The sequence below is a fragment of the Chrysochloris asiatica genome, unplaced genomic scaffold (genome assembly GCF_000296735.1).
Source record: "Chrysochloris asiatica unplaced genomic scaffold, ChrAsi1.0 scaffold00038, whole genome shotgun sequence".
NCBI classification, from domain to species: Eukaryota; Metazoa; Chordata; class Mammalia; order Afrosoricida; family Chrysochloridae; genus Chrysochloris; species Chrysochloris asiatica.
The window spans coordinates 2,195,814-2,200,685 of record NW_006408556.1 but is presented as its reverse complement, the minus strand read 5'-3'; the positions used below and the strand labels follow the sequence as shown (position 1 = coordinate 2,200,685).

Sequence of the window (4,872 nt, the reverse complement as noted above, 5' to 3'; positions counted from 1 at the left end):
TTTCTCCAATCCTGATGCCATGTTCTTCTTCATAAAATCTGGCTTCTTAGATTATTTGCTCAGCATGCAGATTGAATAAGTATGATGAAAGAATACAAACCTGGCACATACCTTTTCTGATTTTAAACCATTCAGTGTCACCTTGTTCTGTTCAAATAACCTTCTTTTGGTCTATATACAAGTTCCTCATGAACACAATTAAGTGGTCTGGAATACTCATTCTCCACAATGCTGTCCATAGCGTGTCATGATCCACACAGCTGAAAGCTTTTGCATAGTCAATAAAGCACAAGTAGCTATCTTTCTCTGCTTTTAGCCAAGATCCACCTGATGTCAGCAACGGATCCCTTGTTTCATGCCCTTTTCTGAATCTGGCTTGAATCTCTAGCAGTTCCCTGTGGATGTATCGTTGTAACCGTTCTTTATCTTTAGAAAAATTTTACTTGTAACACTAGTGATATTATGTGATGATTTCTGCATTCCCTTGGATCTCTTCCATTCATTTGGCCAGGTAGCTGTCTTTCAAATTTCTTGACATAGATGAGTGAGTTCTTCCAGTGCTGCATCCCTTTGTTGAAGTAGAATGACAGTGACTTGATTTGGACTTTTAATATCCAGACTGACGAAATTAATTTATTTTCATTACAGCCACTCACTTGTGGCATTTCTGTTATGGAAGACAGTAACTAAAAATCCATTGCCAATCCAAAGGTCATGAAGATTTGCCCCTATGTTTTTTTCTACAAGTTTTATAGTTTTTGCTCTTACATTTGGGACTTTGATTCACTTTGAGTTAATTTTTTATATGATGTGAGGTAGGGGTCTTTTGTATGTGGATATCCAGTTTCCCAGCACCATTTGTTGAAGAGATTTATTTTCCCATTGAATGAATTTGACACACTTGTTGAAATCAATTAACCGTAGACACATGACTTTATTTGTGGACTCTTAATTCTATTCCATTGATCAATATGTCTATTTTAATTCCAGTACCACATTATCTTGATGGGCATTGCTTTTCTTCATCACCACATTGCCTGAAACACTGTGACTCAAATATTCATTAGAAGTTTGAAGCCCAATAACCAAAGACCACCTGTAATTAAAAAAAAAAAAAATTCTATTTATAAACACATCCCAGAGAATCTCCAGAGCATCTCAGAAAGAAAGGGTGTGAGAGAGGCCTCTTAGTTTGGCTAGGTGCTGAGTGATTCCAGGGAGAGCTCGGGGTAGCAGGAGCCAGTCTAGGATTGAGGCAATTCAGTGACTGCCAAGTCAACTAGGCAGGAAGATTAAAGTGATGTGGTGCTATAGGATAAGTACTGGACTACTAGTCACAAGGTTATCAGTTCAAATCCACCAGCTTCTCCTTGGAAACCCTATACATGGTCTCTATGAGCCAAAATAGACTCTCTAGGACTTAACAACAATAGCTGGACTGAAAAACTGGAAGGCAGCCCAGGCACTATTCTAGCCCCAGTCCCTATTTTACAGAGAGTTGTCATCACTGGTTGAGATGTACTGGCCACTCAAATAAAGAAGAGGCTGTTTCATCATTTGTGGTCCTAGGGTAGCCTTGTATTCATGCTTTTCTGAGCATGGGCTCTATTTTTTTTAGGAACTTTTTGGTCTGATTGTTAACAAGGCTGTTTTCACGATCTGAGAATAAACAAATGCTCTGGCCCCTGCTGTGGAAGAAGTGAGATTCAGTAGGCCAAGGCTGACCACACCTATCCTATAACATCCAGTTACATGCTTGTTTTAGGGCAGATAGAGAAGACAGGTGCCTCAGTGTGTAATAGTAAGAACTTAGACCACTAGATCACCTTTCCCTGGACCTCAGTTCCCTTCCTCTGTAAGATAGGGAGAGGGGCTACAATAGTACCTGGGCCTCCTTCCAGCTTTTCAGTCCATCCATGAGCTAACCGTCTTCTTGTGCTGTTTCAGAGAAAGGGAAACCGCTGCTGATTAGACACCCTCATTTCAAAGTCTCCCACCATCTGGGCTCACACCCATACACACACACACACACACACACACACACATGTACACCAGCTAACTCACCATCCGGTAGGCACTCTTCCAGTAACTCCCAGACACTTGGATTTCATACCCTGAAAAAGTTTCAGAAAAATATTTTTGAAACCAACATAGATAGGGTTGCCTATATTTTCTTTTGTTAAATAAAGACATTAAAAATAGTAAGCATTACCACTTGTTACAAACACCATTTAGTAAAAGGAAGGATAGTACAACAAAAGGCTAAATTAAAGACTAATACTCTCAAATTCCCAAGTAGCCCTCATTTCTTGGACAACAGTGTAAACTCCTGCTGGAATGGACAATTGCTCTTACCTGTATTTGGGAATGACTTTGAGTCTTAATAAGATGCAAATGCTGTGGCATAAGCCTCTGCTATCCACAATGGAGTGATGGGGCTTCTGAGGGTGGATAGGGGGAGAAGTTGTATGTATATGGCATAAGAAGTGGGGGTAGGAATTTCTCCCAGTTGGACTCGGAACACCACACTGGGTCCCAGGCTGGCCAGTGTTGTGGTTTAACCTCAGAGGGAGGGACCAGCACCTACAATCCTAGGTGCATCTCCATGTCTCCCTAATTGTGAGGCCAAAAACAAGGCCTTGGGAGAAGATGTTTGGTAACTAGTAAAGCTCCAATCCACACAGTCTGTGATAGGATACTATCCATACGCCTACAAGGAAGACCAGTTAATACCACTATTGTTCAAGTTTACACATCCACAACTAAAGCCAGTGATGATGAAATTGAAGTATTCTACCAACTTCTTCAGTCTGAAATTGATCAAATGTGTAATCAAGATGTATTAATAATTACTGGCGATTGGAATGCAAACATTGGAAACAAACAGGTAGGATCAGTAGTTGGAAAATATGGCTTTGGTGATAGAAATAATGCTGGAGATTGTATGATAGAATTTTGCAAGACCAATTCATTGTAAATATGTTTTTACAACAACATAAAAGGCGATTATACACACTGACCTCACTAGATGGAATACACAGAAATCAAACTGACTACATCTGTGGAAAGACACCGTAGAAAAGCTAAACGTCATTAGTCAAAAAAAGGCCAGGAGTCGATTATAGAGCAGATCTTCAATTGCTCATATGCAAGGTCGGGCTATAGCTAAAGAAAATTCAAACAAGTGTACGAGAGCCAAAATTTGACCTTGAATATATCCCACCTGAATTTAGAGTTTATCTCAAGAACAGATTTCATACATTAGACTCTAAAACCAAAGACAAGAAGAGTTGTGGGATGAGACCAAGAACATCTACAGGAAGAAAGCAAACGGTCATTAAAAAGACAGGAAAGAAATAAAAGACCAAATGGATGTCAAAAGAGATTCTGAAACTGCTCTCCAGAGTGGAAATACTAAAGCAAATGGAAGAAATGAGGAAGTAAAAGAGCTGAACAGAAATTTTCACAGTGCAGTTCAAGAAGACAAGTATTATAATGAAATGTGCAAAGACATGGAATTAGAAAACCAAAAGGGAAGAACATGCTCAGCATTTCTCAAGCTGAAAAGAACTGAAGAAAAAAATTCAAGCCTCATCTTGCAATATTGTAGGATGGTGTGGTGCTATAGGATAAGCACTGGACTACAAGGTCAGTTTAAACCACAAGTTTAGTGGTTCAAGCCTACCAGCTGCTCCTCGGAAATCCTATACAGGGTTGTGCTGAGTCAGAATCAACTCGACAACACTTAACAACATCAAAGAAGATGGAGGGTATACACAGAGTCAGTGTATCAAAAAGAAATAGTCAACCTTCCCCTCTCTCTTCTTCTGTGCTGTCTACAGAGGAGGTGTCCATCTCTACCGGCATCATGGCTGCTCTCAGACCCCTGGGGAGGCCCAAAATCATCAAAAAGAGGACCAAGAAGTTCATCAGGCACCAATCAGATAGTTATGTCAAAATTAAGCATAACTGGCTCAAGTCCAGAGGCATGGCAACAAGGTGCGGAGAAGATTTAAGGGCCAGGTCTTAATGCCCAACACTGGTTATGGGAGCCAAAAGAAGACAAAACACGTGCTGCCCAGTGGCTTCTGCAAGTTCCTGATCCACAACGTCAAAGAACTGGAGGTGCTGCTGATGTGCAACAGAGACTGCTCACAATGTTTCCTCCAAGAACCGCAAAGCCATCATGGAAAGAGCAGTCCCGCTGGCCTTCAGAGTCACCAATCCCAAGGCCAGGCTGTGCAGTGAAGAAAATGAATAGACTGCCTGTTTTTGAGTTTTATTTGTGCTAAATAAAACCATAAAAGTGCAAAAAAATAAAAGAAGAAGAAATGGTGGATGTTCAGCCATTTTAAGAGGTATCATGTGATCAAGACCCGATATACTGAAGGAAGAAGTCCAAGCTGCAGAACCAATGGTACTGAAGTCAGAATTCTAAGGGCACTGAAGATATTGGTGAAAGACAAGGCTCTAGAAATGGATGGTGTAAAATCTTTCAACAAATTGATGAAACACTGGAGACACTCACTCATCAATGCCAAGAAATTTGGAAGACAACTGATTGGAAGAGATCTATACGTTGCCCATTGCAAAAAGAAGTGACCCAGCAGAATCTCCAGTGAGTAGTATCCAGTCTGCCTAGGTGGAGCTGATGAAATGAAATGCAGATGGGTGTCTTGTGATACAATAGTGACCAATTGTTATCAGGACTGATTGTGAAGGTTGGAAATGTAAAGGTAGACATTTTATAGCAAGTAAGGGAGGGAATAACTTTTCAGTCTAGGAGCAGAGGTCCCTAGAACCATCAACGGAGAAGAGCCGAGAGCAGGACCCTACCCAGAGAAGCAGTGATGCCTGAGATGGAGGCAGAGA

The 4,872-nt window shown here is 40.8% G+C and overlaps 1 pseudogene; it reads left to right on the top strand.

Annotated features, from left to right (window-relative positions):
* Positions 1-3,868: 3,868 nt before the first annotated feature.
* Positions 3,869-4,261, top strand: LOC102842080 (annotated as a pseudogene).
* The last annotated feature ends 611 nt before the right edge of the window (positions 4,262-4,872 follow it).